Raw genomic sequence first — 16,562 nt, forward strand, 5'->3', positions numbered from 1 at the left:
GAGAGAGAGAGAGAGAGAGAGAGAGAGAGAGAGAGAGAGAGAGAGAGAGAGAGAGAGAGAGAGAGAGAGAGACTGAACAGGCTGTAACAAAACAAGCGTCTCCATTACCTAAAATAAACGTATAAAGCACCTGAGGCTATTACGCTATCCATACCAGAGAAAAGTTAGGATTTTCACTGGCAAGCAGATCGAATTACCACTCAGAAAAATCAAGACTAGCGGGTCCATATCATGTGCTTATACAGGCTGCTCTCATCACCAGAAGGCCTGTGAACATTACCGTCATTACGGTAATTATTATTTTATGGTACATTATCTTAAAACATGCTGCGGGATTCAACATTGAAGACATTCAAAGTGTTGCTTCCAGTTGGACAGAATTTTCATCCATGTGGAGGAAACAGAAGAACAGCCGGCAAAAGAAGTAACAATCCTGAGGGGCGCAGTTACCTGAGGATCTGGATGTATGCCCACATAAAAACTGTTCTGGGGGGACAGAACAGAAAGAAGAGGAGATTAATGAAGCCACTTTTATTATATTGACTTTGTGATAGCATTATTCACATGCAGTCAGTATTATTTGTAAGCTACAGATCTAATATAATGTAAATTTGAGTATCTCAAGTCTTACTTAGCTGAAATGAAAGGACAGTATTTTTAGTATCATGACAACAACGATATAAAATGAGGAATGGTTAATTTGGCTTTGTTTCTTCATAAACACCCAGTTAAGTTCAGGTCTGAGCTGTATTTACCTTTATGTGCTCCATATATGGGCACAGCAGCTCTGTAGGATTTTGTAATTACTGTGTGTACAAAAACAAAACAGAATTGTACGTGAGAAACTTCACTCCGAGCCTCTCTAATGTGTCTTTAATCAAACACAAAGCTGGTTCTGCCACCCCACATTTTTTTAACATAACTCATAATGATTGTATAAGAGCCATCATTTTGTGACATTTCCACAAAGAGCACTTAAAAACACGCTCAGCCACATTTCTGATCCCTTACCATGCCTCACTACCCCCCCAACATCTGGCTGAGTTTATGAGAGAGAGAGAACTGGTAGACCATGAAAACTGGGGAGAATTCTTTCTTGGGCAGTGCAAGACTCTATTGTTGTTGGTGCTATTAGTGGCAGGGAAATTTTAATCTTGTGAAAATACCCATTGTTGTCAAATTTGCCCCCAAGCGCAGTCGATTTGAGCGTTCAAAATATTGTTTTTCTGATAAAACACATGAAGGTCTTTCAAAAAACGTCTTTTATTCACACAACAGAAATAAAACCGACCACTGCAAAACACTGTGGAACAAATCAATGATGAATCCTATTACCCTCCCTCCAACCTCTAACTTTCAGAACTCACAGTCATCTCACCACACACACACACATTGTGCAAAAACTGTTAAGCAAGGGCTGGATGGAAACTCTTTTATGCTTCTGAATTGAAACACAATGCACTGTGCATTACCGTCATCTTCACTCAGCCTCCAGTGTAGTGAAAATATATTGATGCGGTATTTTAAAATGCAAGTCACTTCATTGTGAACAGATGAGCTACTAGGAGTCACAGGATCAATAAACAGACAACGAAACAATGCATCATTCATTAGCATAAATAAGTTACACACAACTGATAAAACTTAAAAAAAAAGAAAAAGATAAGAGTGGCACTCAAAACTGATTCAGATATAGAAAAGCAAACAATATGTTGGTTCTTTAAATAAAAATGCAGAGCAGGCTGAAAGTACACAAGGAGAAATGAACAAACAGACCGTTCTCACAGTATGAATGATTTGAGGTCAGCTGCTGTTTCCTTCTCTCTTAATAAAGCGCTTGATTTTTAGAGAAGGGGTAAGCTGATCCTCAAACTGTTTTTTTTTTTCTTCCTGGTCCTGAATTCACCCATTTCTTACTGATCTCTCCGTGAAACACGAGAGACAGTCAGAAGTAAGAGTAGCTAGTTGGTAATCCAAGCGATTCAGATGCAGTCTTATGTCAGTAATTTGTTTACTAGAGTTGTCTCCTTTGGCACGGCACACTGAGAAGGGCTCGTCGGGTTGTGGATTTTGAGGTCCATGTTGTGACATTTACAAAAGTTTGCTTATTAGCTGCAGAAGTAAACACATTCATACCATCATAAACCAATCAGGAACTGGTCTGGGTTTACAAATTGTTCTTCTGGCTCGAGCCACATGAGTAGTCAACAGTGGTGGAGAGATTGTTGGTTGATGTGAAGCCAGAGTTCTGTAGCACCTCGGTACTTTTAAAATGAGTCAATGAATATTTTGAAACTGGAAGTGAAGGCAGAGGTCCTTGAAGCTGCACGATGATGCACGATGATGCACGATGATGCTCTGGTGGGACACAATTATCTGCAACAGGGTTACGGTAGGTCCTCATTGGTCATAGATCTGTCACTCAATGTGACGTTCGTCAGTAAGTACAGTAGGAGACCATTTGACAGTTGAATGTTCAATTTATCCACAACATTGTGGTATGTAGTGTGATGATCATGACGGCGGTGAGGTATGGACCGGTTCAGTGTTCTTGCTTGGATGTGAAGCTTTTCAACCTCTTGGTATCTGGCTTTACAAGCAGCTGTAGAAAGAAACATGGAGAGAGAATAATCAGTATGAGAGATCAACCACATCGAATGAAAAACAAATGCTAAAACCCACTCAGGGATTCGAGGATTTAATCATACAAAATTTAGTATAATAACAAATTAGCCAAAGATCTTTTTAATTTCCCCAGTTGTCTTCTAAAACATTACATCATACTTTTCTTGTTCATGGACAAAGAGAACTCAGGTCCAGTGCAGATTTAGGTTGACCATTTTCTTCCTCCAACTGTCTGGTGAGCCTCCAGAGTTCCTTAAGAATTCTCTAAATGCAGTTGGCAGCAGCCCAAACATCAAGTGCTCATTAATAAAAAGAATGAAAAAATATATTGGAATGTGTCTGTTATTTAGGCGCGCAGCAGTCAGCAACAACTCACTTCTTTCCTGAGGGTTAGGTTGTGGAAAAAAGAAACAATGATGTATGTATAGCTTGTTGGGGGCGCCTCATTGGCTGAGAAAAAAAAAAAAAACAAGCCCTAAAATAACTACCAATCACTGAAGACGTTATCATCAGTCACTTGGAGAGGGAATGGTGAAAAATGGTAAATACAACGGTTGTATTGGGGGGACAAGAGGTGCTACCAGGTAAAGTTGGAGAGCGTGTTGTTAAAGCGATAATTTGAGTCAGCATCAGAATAAACATGACCAATTATAGGTGGCATATAGGTGTATAAAGAGAAATGTCAAATCATACATCCTGCTCTGCATTGCTGTTCACAATCTTTCTGTCTCGCTATGATTGGCTGCCAGGCAGTGAAGGACCATCCATTATAGCCTGGAGTAAATAAACAGGCTCAGTAATTAAAGTGCCATCATTTGTTATGCAACATAGGGTGTGTGTGTGTGTGTGTGTACACACACACAAGACTGCATGTGTGCAACTGTTATCATATGTGTCTATGCATGTGCGTGTGAATGTGTGTATGTGTGCTAGATGCCATTCTCAAGTTTCCTCGCCGTCGTCTGTACTTAAATTAATGATTTGGGGGGCAGAGAATCAACAAATACGGCCTCCGGCGGGGCATAATGGAGAGCACGACCTGCCCGTGGATGTGTTTGAAGGCCGCTCCTCTTTCTTCTCTGTCATCACCTCTAGCCCTGCACAACAGACACATTCACAACATAAACTCGCGTGTGACGCCTGGGTTCATGTTGTTGCCGAGGAAGTGTGTGTCGCAATGTGGTCATGAACGTGTGTAAACCTATTGGCCTGTGATTATTTTACCTGTCACCATGTAGTGACAAAGTGTTAAGATCATATTGAATTGGATGTTCCTAAGTATAAGCCCACCATTTATGGTCATGATTATTTCTGCTTGAGAAATGTGATTTCTAACCGTCTACTTAATCAGGCAGCAAGAAAAGACAGCTACATTTATATTGCAGCGCACAAAGAAAACATTTTGCAAATGTTATACACTAGGCAGAAGCTTCAGCGGAATTTATTTCAGTGTTAGAATGATGTTTGATATAAAATAACTGCAAATAATTCTTCAGGCAGCAGCACACAAGAGGAGGTATGTGACACATAGGCATAAACACATATGGAGAGTCCATTTATCCAACAAACACAGGATGATGTAATGCAATCTGGTTATTTTAGAGGTATTTCTGTTGTGGTAATTGTAGAAATATCTCAGCATCATGAAATATATCTAAGTGTAATGATCTGTTTGCCACATGGCTCGTTTAAGACATCCAATCATTTACTTACTACCACCCTTCATTGTTCATGACCTTTCAAAATGAGATATTCCTATAGCTATTAGCAACTTAGTCACGTAGGAATGTCAGAGTATGTACCCAAATACCCCAGATCTAACACACTAACTTGGCAGCTGTGGGTAACAAGACCCAAATTCAGTTTATGTTCACTGCGACAATGTTAGGTGATTTCACACACATGAATGAGATATGAGGTACAGTAGTTGGAAATGGGAAGCGATGACAACACTGTGCTGTGCTGCATGTATTTTGGGGGAGTGGTTTTGGAAGGAGACCCAATGGGAGGAGGCGGGATTTTTTTTTTTTCCCATTTTTTTCCGCCAGATACTTTCAAAGTCTAGTTCGCTCTCGCCGGTTTTCTTGTTTCTTATTGGCAGGAATGTGATGAATTGCACTGTAATATCCACGAAGCATGAAGCGAATCTTCACGGAACAGTTGCTGATAAAACTTTAACACTTGACATTCACTTAACAACAGATCAGATGCAAACCTGTTGCATACTGAGCCACTTCACTAAACATGGGTTAAGTGAGGGGAGAAAAAAGCACATTTGCTACTGGCCTGTTTAATTCATTCATATGCATATACATCTGTCAGGTCAACGCATGCCTTTAAAAAGCAGAATTCAATTTCGTTTCTTTCTTTTTTTTGCAGTACTAAACCATCGTCTCCCTCAAACTGAAATCAGCCATTCCTATCTTTTACTCCCTGGGTAACCCTCATCCTCCTCCCCACTCCTTTACTGTCAGTGTGCTTGATGGTGGGATCAGACGGGGTGAACACTTTCTCATATTAATACTGGCTTAGTAAGAGTCTGGAAACGGGAAAATGATTGACTTATCAAATTTTCAAATGCCTTCGGCAGAAGCCGGGTTCATTGAAGTGAAAATCCATTTATACTGCCTACTACCCAAACATTAATTAAAGCATATTGATTGGGACCAGTATTGTACGTCTGTACACAGACCATACCAGGTCAAAGTAATAAGGCTCTTTTGTCAGTCCAACTGTTTTCTCTAGATATCCACTATCATCCATTTTGTCCAACCGTCTGCTTTTTTTTTGTTTTTAGAATTGGGTATGAAGCCTGAGAGCCTGAATGAGCGTGGATGAAACCTCTCTTGTCTCTCTACGACTATAAATGGCCCGTTAAATGGATACTTGCAGAATTTGGGTGTAGTGCTGCTCTTTCACTTGGAATCATTGTGTGTTTGGCGCTCTTTCGCTCACTTAGGTATAGAGAAAAAAGAGAAACACGCCAAAATCACTTAGAAGTATTGAGATTTGTACAAATCTCCTACAAAACATCCTCATCTCACTCTATTGAGAGAGGAAAGTAAAGCAAGCCATTCAGTGCTATGGTTGGTCACATACTATAGTGAGATGTGATGGCTAGTGACTGAACTCACTTTCTCGCAGATAGTCAACATTTCTTTTACTTGAAATACTTTGTGAATGCAGCACGCAGAAAAATATCTCACATCATCTACCTTGTACTATGCTTTATTCAAACCTGGAACAGCAGAATAGAGCTTTTCTGTCCAGGTTCACAAAAAAAAACAAAAAAAAAAACCCAACTAGACTTGGTTGAAGGTTGGTTGAAGATGTTTCCATTATCATCCAAGAGCTTTCTTCATTACTCTTGCATTGCGGCTGATGACCATACTACTGCAGGGTATAGCCGTCATTGCACACAATTGTACACAACCTGAGGAGCAAGCCCTTTGACGCATCAATTTTGGCAGTAATCCTGCCAAAATAATTTACAATTATAATAATTTAGTAGCAGGTATACAAGGTGTTTTTTTGACGAACCTTTTAGATCATTTTATTCTGCATTACCTTGGAACTGAAGATGCCTCTTGGATGAGAGGTGAAATGTCTTCAACCAACCTTAAGCAAGTCCAGGTGGTCTTCTTGATTCATTATAAACCTGATTTGAGATGACATCACTTCTCTAATCGAATATCTAATTAACTCAATATGCTGAGTCCATTAAAAAAAGCTTAAAATTCATGGGTTCAAATATACTAAAAATTCATATGTATTAGAAAATGTATTAAATGTGTGCACACATGCCCCTCTAATCCATTTGAAACCATTTGGTCTTTAAAACGGGGATCTACATCAAGCTGTCTCAGGAAGAGAGAACATCTCCTCTGTAACAATCGCTTAAGGAACTTGCTCTTTCTTCACTAAGTTTCTCTTTTTTCCCCTCTTTCCTTTTTTTCTGCCTGACTTTTACAACTTCCTCCTGGTTGGGGCTGCAGCTCTAACCCAAACAAAACTCCATTTTTTAGTTATTGGCCCTCATGGCATGTAATGGAGAATCAAGCTAATTATCCCTACAGCTGTTTTCACTTGATTTTTATGTAAGCAATACCTGGCTGATCCAGAGAGCAACAGTGAGGCCCTTCTTAGCGCTCCAGGCCTCCAGGCCGGCTGGAATTAGAGAGCAAAATGCCAGGTTTTCCTCCCCCCAATACCGCCCGACTGTACCCCTACACCCATCTCCCAGCACACAACCCGACCCAACCAGCCCAACAAAACCCCCTGCACACCCAAAGATTCCATTTCCACTCTTTCGTTCAAGTCTCAAAAGTCCCCCTTTGAAGTTACACAAAGCTGCTTTTCAACAGTTCAGATGGATCCGTATGCCAAGTGCTCCTTTTCTTCCAATGATGGTCCCTGGCAATTAATGAGGGAGGTGAGCTATGGGGTGTGGCTCGGATTAAATTATAACCATCCACTGCTTGGACAGGTCTAGAAAGACAGTGAGTGAATAAAGAGGGAGAGAAAGACAGAAGGGTAAAGGAGGGAGAGGGTGGAGGAGAGGGGGTAAAGAGTGAAAGAAAACAATCCCTCAAAGGCTAATTACATAATTTCCTTCATCTGAGCAAACACATGCTGGGTGAAAGCAAGTGTGAGCAAGTCTCTCAGATGCCAGGCAAGGAGGTGCTGAGGAGACCTACTAACAGTCTATTTCAGCAATGGACAGTTTATGCCCCAAAGACATTGAGCCAGATCTCTTTGTGTGTAGTCTGTTTTTAGCTTTTGCGGGATTCATATCCAAATCCTTTCAATTGATCCTCCCTTCTCCAGCAATCTCAGGGTAAAGTGACTGTGCAGATAAACAATTGCTGGTATAATGTTTCCCTCATTACAGTTCATTCCTGACGGCAGCCAGAAATCTGTTCAGTATAAACACCACTAGGTGGAGTTGACTGTTGATGAAAAAAAAAAATCTCATATATCAAACTCATTAATCTCCCATTGAGAGGCAGCGTGAATCTGCATGTGAGTCAGACTTCACATGCTTCACATGTGCAAATTCTAGAGCTTTTCTTCTGAATCAAAGACTTGCAAGTACTGACTCTTTGTGTCTCCTCAAACTAACATCTGGGTTTATAATAACAGAAACAGAAGGGGCAAGACAGAAAGAGACACTGGTAGCAATTTAAAGACTTTTATTGTTTCAGTTATGTTATAAAAAAAATACTCTGCGAGCTACAAAAAGTAAAACAGCAATCCTTTCCTTGAACTCTCCCTCTCCCTTCCTCTCTTTCTTTTCTCTAATCCTGTGAGGAATGATGGAGGGCTCTCAGTGGAATAATGGTGTGTTTCCTGAGTCCAATCAAGGTGTGCCAATACCCAAATGATACAGAGGAATCTGCAGTACCTGCTCCAAATGTGAAGCTTCGTCACAAACAAAACTACTGCAAGCAGAGATTCTAGTGTGCATACGCATGGATATTGAATTCACCCATACATAATATATAGGTACATATATCAAAAAGAGAGGCTGAAAAGGGGGTTATTCGCAAGACATGCTCAAATATTTGTTCATCACTCAAAACCCCCCGGCTAAAAAGAAACTATGTTCATAAAAGTGTATAATGTTCATGCACGTCCAAAATATAGGTTTGTTCAAAAACAATAAAAGTCACATGAAATTCTTTCTGCTCCTTAATTCCTCACCCTCCTCTCCCCATTTTTGTCTGTCATTCTTTGCACTCACAGGTTCATCTGACTAATCTCGCTCGTTTATTCCTTCAAGGTTTTCTTAGTCTTATCACAGGATTCCTTCTCTTTTCTTCACTCCTCTCTCACCGTGAATGGTGGCGCTTATGTTACGAAGAGAAATACTGAGAACTCTACTGTGGGGCCACCTTTGTGTCTAAGTCTGCCTTTATGGCAATTGTGTGGCATATAAACTCTACCTTTAAATTATTTTGTCGCTGCAAGAGTAGCACAGGGACTCTGTTGAGTTTGTGTTCTGTAACAAGTCATTGAACTGGAGCTAAACTTCAAAGTGGGGCAGCAGCTCTCTGTGGGATGATGGTGAGTTTCCCCGACAATCCAGACCTGAACGTGCTTGCATCCTGACACCCGCACAGGCCTAGCCAGACAGGGAAGACAAGTGAAACCTAAGCCCACATTAAAGCACCTCCATCAGGTAGGAGATCAGGGGAGGCCTCCATGCTCTCAATGTCTGTGGGGGTCTGGGCCTCTGAGGCCCTATCTCACCTCCATCTGGAAAGAGAATCTGAGGGTAGCCTGATGGTTCGATAAGAGGCCATGCCGAATGACACGGTAAAGGCCTCTCACCCCCATTTGCAAAAAACCAGAGTGGGTGCAAGTCTAGCTCTGGTGCACTCTGATGCGGGTCTGGGAGGGTGGGAGCAAGGCTTGCTGTTGGGACTATGAAGGTGTGGGTGCATGGTGGCCTTCACTTTGCTTTGAAGGTTTAACCCAGTGCCCTGTAATGGGTACAAAGGGAGTGTAGTGTTCAAAAACTGAGGCTTTCTCTTGTGCAATGAAACATAAACCTGCACACAGAAATTACACAGAAATATTCCTATTCCTATTCCTCATTCACTATTATTCTCTTCCACCTTTCAATGCACCGACACTGCGTCAAGTTCCTCGATAGTAATTTTTACTGTACTTGGCAATAAAACCTTTTTCTGATTCTGATTCTGAAATGTTTGGGGAAAAAGGATGTATTGTTATAATCTATATTTTCATATTCAAATTCCAACACAGAGATGCAGTGTGGGCTGGAGCTAAACAACAGATTTTAAACAAACATCTTGATTTAGATATTTTCTTCAATGCTAAGTTTCTTTTTTCCTGTATTTGTGTTTTCATGTGTGCATATTGCAAAAACACCAGTGCTATTTACTTCCCCCTATAGTCGGCTAGAATGCCATTAACATTTATATCGACTCCAGATGGGACCAAGGTCACTGACCTTGTTGAAACTTGTTTCCTCTCTGTTTTGCCCACAGACTGACAGTTTGACCGTTATTTATTGTCCATGGTTAACTTTTCTCTATTAGCCGATATGCCCTCAAAACTTTGAAGCATCTTAGCTCCTGATCTGTGTTTCCAGCATTAAGAAATCTGTTATATAAGAAAACAGATTTGTAAAAGCTAGAACTGAATACAGTGAAAACTATTGCTTGACTGGAAAATTTAACTTCTGAACTTTATTTGCACGATGGCAATAGTAACCTTTTGACTAAAGCCTCCATAGGCAGATATGGGAGCAATGTTGATTGTGAATAATTGCTGTAGATGGGAGAAACAAATGCTGGAGCTCTGCATTTAAAATAGATTTGTGTTTGGTTTGGTCATCTCAGATAAGTGAAGGATCACTTGAACCAGTTAAGCAAATAAACATGATGCTTTGGTTGTTGATCTGCTCTGATGTGTGTTGGTGGGTATAACTGTGCTATGGTGTGTGTGTGTGTGTGTGTGTGTGTGTGTATGGGGGGTGGGGGGCATATGTCAACAAAATCTGATAATATTGTCTCCTGAGAACTGGAAAGTATTTGAGGTAGACAAGTTCAGACAGATTTCCTCAGCCAGCAATGATTCGTGGTCATCAAAGAGCCCCTGTCCATCCAATGTTAACAATTTATTTCATTCATTCATCTATTTGTGTTTCCTTCTCTCTACAGTACATGTGCACCTCTTTTGATAAGCCAACTTTACTTCTATTTATTAAACTCAATGGGAAATATATCTACAAACAGGATCTCCGTCAGGCTGACAAAGTCGAGGTTGATGTCAAGTGGAGGGAGTGTGTTTGTGCTAGCACAGCTGCACTGTGGTGCTTAATACTATTTAAGTCCGGTCTCAGGAAGAGCCAATCATGTTGTTGGCCAGGACTGTTTGGTGCTCTTGGGGTCAGTATAGCCCCAGGACATGAGACACATAGGATACACACTGGGGATAAAGAGGGGAGCTTTCACAATGCCTGGTGGTCTGCTAGTGATCTCTACCTCAGTCTGACCTGTAAATCAGAAGGGGAGAGAAGGGCGTGGGGCCACTTTAAAAAGAGTCCAAAAACTACTTTTAAAGTAGCTAATTCTGAGCTTTCTCTCCATCTCAAATCAAACACAGGTAATGAAATATCTCCAATGTAGAGAGGGGAAAGCAAACATTAAATATTTATACAAATATTAACAGTCATATAGTACAATACATACACATACATTTCTGGTTAAGCTAAAGTCAGCTGTATAAATTGAAATATTACATCTATGACGACTATTTGTGTCTGTTTTTGTGTGGATTTGTGGAAGGTAGAGGATGTGGGAATCTGTGGCAAATACCCATGCTGTGGGGCAGTGAGAGGAATGTGCGGGGGGATAATCAGAGAAGCATCAAGAAGGAAGTATTGGGGGAACAATCACCTTCGCAGCCTCAAGCTGGAGTAATTTGTGTGAGGTGGGGCAGTGTAGGTAGTACACAGCCTGTTCACAATGGGACTAATGCACCTTTATTGTCCCTCCTTAGATATTATAAAGATGTTGTTGGTTGTTCTGCCTCTAAGGGGACAGTGGAGGTGGTAACAGTGACAAATTCATAAAAAGCAGCAAACTGGTGAGGAGGTAGGGACGGATGGGGATGTAAAGTTCTGATGTTCTGTGGGCATGACCTGCAACCAAGGGGTTTAGACAGTGAGCAGCTCAGTCTAAGAAGAAGAAATCAACCAATAACGTCAGTCAGGGCCTTGCAAAGGCAGACTAAATTCCATGGAAGATAAACAATTGTTTTTGTTATGTTATTTTTTTGTTAACAGTGCTAAATGACTAAATTTCACGCTTGTTTTGCGCATGGAACCCTTAAAATCAGACACTTGAGCCGTGTTCTGTTGGTGTTCGTATGTTTAGAGGCAGTGTACAGAAGGGTCTTTGTTGCTGAATGTATTGTGTGATCTCTGTAACAAAGGTTAAAGAGAAGGGAATGATGAGATGGAACAGGTTACTAGATTGCTAAATAAGAGAAGGAGCCAAGAAACACACACACACACAAACACACACATACACACTTACACTCATACACACGCGCATGCACTGGTGTAAAACACTTGAGCGATCAGAGGCGGTTATCATTCTGGGGAGTTCTCTGAATCATAAGAAGCATCCGGAACACCAAACTCCAAAACATTTTCTTATCAAGGATTAAAACTGACACTCAGGGTGCAACCATCTTGAACCTTGGACAGCTTTTATTAGCGCGCTGTACTCCACTTCTGAGAAGGTCTTATGGTCGTGACTTAAAGCGGGACACATTGGACCATAAATAAGCATCATATAAAGTGACAGTGGTTTGGCTCCATGCACAGATAGAGTAAATAATCCTCATTAATTTTGACAAAGTGACTCATAGTTTTGCAATATTTACTGCTGAAATGTTCTGCAACCCATGAAATAAGTACTGATGGGACCATCCACAGTAACAGATCCAAGGGTTGCTTTTATTATTTACTCCTGCCCTGGGATTAGTGCAACAGGTTATGATACACTGGCTCTTTGCTATGATGGCCTAGGATGAGACAGAGTGAAGCTGGAACTGTAATGTGTACAATATTGATGGGCTGGAAGGTTAGGGATCATTTTATAACTAAAAATTCTTCATCTGTTGCTGATATCAGCATAAAGATATAGATGCTATGGTATTGCCTTACAATTATCTGATATAAAGTGATCGAATGAAGTATGTGTGGACTTCTTAAAACTCATGTAATGCGCTGTATAAATTATTGTGCCTGTGTGTGTTTGCGGATGTCTGTGTGTGAACTGATTGCTTTTTTTTCTGGGTGCTGCTGGGAATAGTATCGGCTTAAGGCTTAAAGAATTCAGGCCTCCCAAGCAAGGTCATGTGCTGATGTTTAGTAGGACTTTTCTCAGGTCACACTGTGACTTTCAAACATCACTCAAATTACCCCACATCGCTGAGTAATTCTGTTCAACTGGAAAAATCCACAACACACCCCCACCCACCCCCGAAATAGCTTCAATGACAGGTGACAGCCATCTCAGCCCACTTATGCAGTTCATATAAAAAAAAAACAAAAATGGACATTGCGTAGTGGATGTATGTCAAATATTTGTCACGATATTGAACTTATCAAACTTAACTTCCAATTTGTGGGAAGCACTTCCATACCTGCATATTTTTGTATTTAAAAAAGAAGAAAATTTAAGAGGTAAATACTTGAGTCCCCAAAAAATTTTATCTTGATAAATCATATTAAAATTTGAGCAGTGCTTGAGGTTAACTGTACATATCATATCTCTGAAGCTACAGTGGATGGATAAAACCCAAAAGAATGAATTTACTACTAAAACAAACCAAATTGGAAGATCGTAACTTCACTCGTCTAATACGGATGACTGAAAAATGATACCAGCTTTTGTTGAACCTTGTTACACATTTGTGGACAGAGTGAACACTGTAGATTTTGTCTGTGATTTCAAACTCATCTGGAAAGGATCTCTTAAAATGGCAAGTATGACAAGAAGGAAGTTTTATAAGGAAACAAAACCATTTCTGTGTTGATATGGGCATTTGAGAACAGGTTTTAACGCAGATAGGACATATTTCTGATAGATACACAAGTCAGCTGAGCGGTAAATGTGCTCAGCAGTGGTTAAGCAAACGTGGATTATGTCCAGAGATTCTTTGGCCCCACAATACCTACTGTTGAGCTTCATCTCTGTTGCACACTGCACAGACTACTTTGCAAGGAAAAAAACAACAACTCCTAAGGTCGCCGTCTATTCCTGCAGAATGGAGCATTTAACATAGAACAGTTCAGCACAATAAATTAGCATCAGTCCCGTCGTGTAGCTGTCAGTACACATGTGTACAATGTTTGTGTTAAATGGGTAGATTTTCACAGGGGATAATTGCATTGTGTCTTTCCCACCTGGGCCCTGACACATGTTCAACAGCTCAGGCAGACAAGTCCAACCTATCACGCCAAAGTGTCAGCGCCCAGGGTGAAAGAGGGAGAGGACTTCCTTCGTCTCTCCTGTTAAGAGTTATAGAAAAGGCAATCCGAGGTGTGATTTATCATTTTTCATATCCAAGAAAACACAAAAAATTCCACAACGGACATGGACAAGCAACAGTAGCAGAAATATCACGTGCGTGATTACGTCACGTCCAGCTCATTCTCATACAAGTGAGGATATGGTATTAAAGAAGAAAATGATACGTCACTGTCTCCTACACATCTGTTCTTTAGCAAGAGGATGTGCAACCTTGGGGCTGACTGCAGGGTTAAGTGGCTTTTTGAGTCCGACTACAACTGAAGTGAGGTTTTTTGTAGTAAATATTACAGAAAGTCCTGTCTATTTTAGGATTTATGTACACATGTAAGAAAGCAGCAAATGACAAAGACAGAACAAGATGGGATGGATAAGAGACAGAGACACAAACATGCAGTGATGTGTCAAAAAATGAGCGTAATAACAGTGGTTAAGACCTGCTCTTTCATTGAGTAAATCTGGCTGGGGCTATTTCACACTGCAGGAATCTCCTGTGGACCAGATCAAAAGGCTCGCACAAGGAACAGGTGACAGCACCGACACACAGGCATTTACACATGCAAACTCAAACACTACACATGCACACGCACACACACACACACACACACACACACACACACTGACTGAACACACAGCGAGATCAGAAAAAGCTCAAAGTGACAGCCCCCTTTTGTGTCTAGATGAGCCCGTGGGGAAGTCTTTCCGAGGAATCCCATATGTCCATCATCGTAACTTCAAAACCCACTTTAAGAGAGTCAACACAGGCTACACACGTAAACACACTCTAAGTATGCAGTCACATGAAAAAGTGCATACAAACCTTACAGGTATATGCGTAAAACATGGATGGGACCAACACATGTATAGCAGACATCAAGGATATGGAACTCCAGTATGACCTTATGATGAAGAGATCTAATATAGAATGGGCCATACCCAAGGGGGGGGGGGTGAACATAAGGCTATGTCATCACTGGCCCATCTCTCTCCATACCTTCCATCAATTTTCACTCCCTCCTACTGTATAAACAGCAGGATGGAGGATACTGTAACTCCCACACACAATGACGCACACACACAAAGCACATAATACAGTTGCACTTCAACTCAAGGGAAGACATATGCACAGACAGGTCAATTCCTTTAATTGCAGTCGAGTCCAGACTCACACATGAATGCATGCATGCATGCATGCATACACACAACAATTTCATAAAAAGAGAAATTAATCCCAGGTGGTCTAAGACCAGGCAAAGTTTCCACTTGAAGAAGGCTCTGGTTTTGAAATCACACAATCCAGAACAAACACACAAAACTGTGGAGTGATTTCCTTTGAATAAAATGGGAATGAATTAGTGCAATAGAGCGAGGAGACAGAATAAATGACGGGATGAAGGGGATTCTGGGTCATGTTGAACATCGGATAGCTCATACTCAGTCTCTGCTATTCAGTGGAAGTCTCCATGGAGTTAAGATGCTGTATGTTTAACACGGGAAGGTCCCACCTTAAACATGGCCATTGTGGCCAATAACATTGGCTGTTTTCATAAAATATGAGAAGATTACACAGCACTATGATGGGCCAATTACGTCCTTCACTAAAACATACCTCTCTAGCAACAACTCTCTAATGATGATGGCTTAAACGCTTTCACCAATAGAGCCCTTTCAGCTGCCCTTGCAGTCGCGCACAAACACACACACTACTGCCATCGTCACACTCACACACGCAGGTACACACACACACACACACACACACACACACACACACACCCACAACCACCTATGCTGACTGAGTCAAATTGAATCCTTGTGTTAAGTGTTTAGTGCATCCCTCCGCACGATGAAGGGGTGTCTGTTTTTGTGTGTATGTGTATGTTTATATGTATAGCATCCCCCATGGGCCAACCTCTGCAATCAAGTTAAGGATTTGCTTTGTAAAGGGACTGAGGAAGAAAGAGAGGGAGACCAAGACAGACTAGAAGTGCCAGCCTTCCTCTCACATCTTCTCAACATCCTTTCTCCATCCCCCCTCTCCACACAAACCCCTGTCACCTCTGACCCAGGTCCAATTCACTACAGTCATTATGCAATTAACACCAATTAAGCCATTTGGTTGTAAGAATGTGTGTGTGTGTGTGTGTGTGTGTGTGTGTGTGTGTGTGTGTGTGTGTGTGTGTGTGTGTGTGTGTGTGTGTGTGTGTGTGTTGCCTGCATGAATGTGAGAGCATACATGTGCATGTGTGCATTATGTTGTGTGTGTGTGTGTGCGTGTGCGTGTGTGTGTGTGTGTGTGTGTGTGTGTGCGTGCGTGTGCATGATAGGGCAATTATAGCAGCACAAGGGAGCCTTTTGGAAGCCGAAAGCACTGCAATCAACCAATCAGCCTTCAGATGGCTTTGACATGAAAAGAGAGCGTGGCCCCTGCCAACCCTGGGGGTCAGCCCTAATTTACTCTATTTACCCACTCAGGAATGACTCTGTGTGTAAAGTAGACACAGAGAGGGAGAAGGAGGGAGAGGGAATGATGAATAGGTATGGAAATATCTAAGTTAGGCAGTGGGAGCAAAAAGAGAAAAAGGGCACGAGAGGAAGCTGGGGAGGGAGCAGAGGGATGAGAAAACCTTGGGGTTGTTGGGCAGGTGAATAGTAGTGGGAGGTTGGGCAATGTGGGGGAGTTGGGTGTGGAGAAGGGGAAGTGGGGAGAAGCCTTCAGGTTGTGTTTGAAAAGCTAAAAGGCCAACAGTTGGAGCCCATTTGCTAACAATTTCCCCTTGGAAAGTGTCTCCACACACACACACAGACACACACACTCACACACACACACACACACACACACACACACACACACACACACACACA

At 41.4% G+C, this 16,562-nt stretch overlaps 1 protein-coding gene across 2 annotated transcripts in view; it reads right to left on the reverse strand.

Annotated features, from left to right (window-relative positions):
• Positions 1-1,245: 1,245 nt before the first annotated feature.
• The window catches only part of LOC137587556 (ERC protein 2-like), a 149,359-nt gene continuing 134,042 nt past the window's right edge, over positions 1,246-16,562 (reverse strand). For both annotated transcript variants that reach the window (XM_068304062.1, XM_068304054.1), the window contains exon 19: positions 1,246-2,602. The gene's annotated coding sequence lies outside the window, so the exon portion shown is untranslated. The remainder of the gene's footprint in view (positions 2,603-16,562) is intronic.

The sequence above is a fragment of the Antennarius striatus genome, chromosome 2 (assembly GCF_040054535.1).
Source record: "Antennarius striatus isolate MH-2024 chromosome 2, ASM4005453v1, whole genome shotgun sequence".
In the NCBI taxonomy this organism is placed as follows: Eukaryota; Metazoa; Chordata; class Actinopteri; order Lophiiformes; family Antennariidae; genus Antennarius; species Antennarius striatus.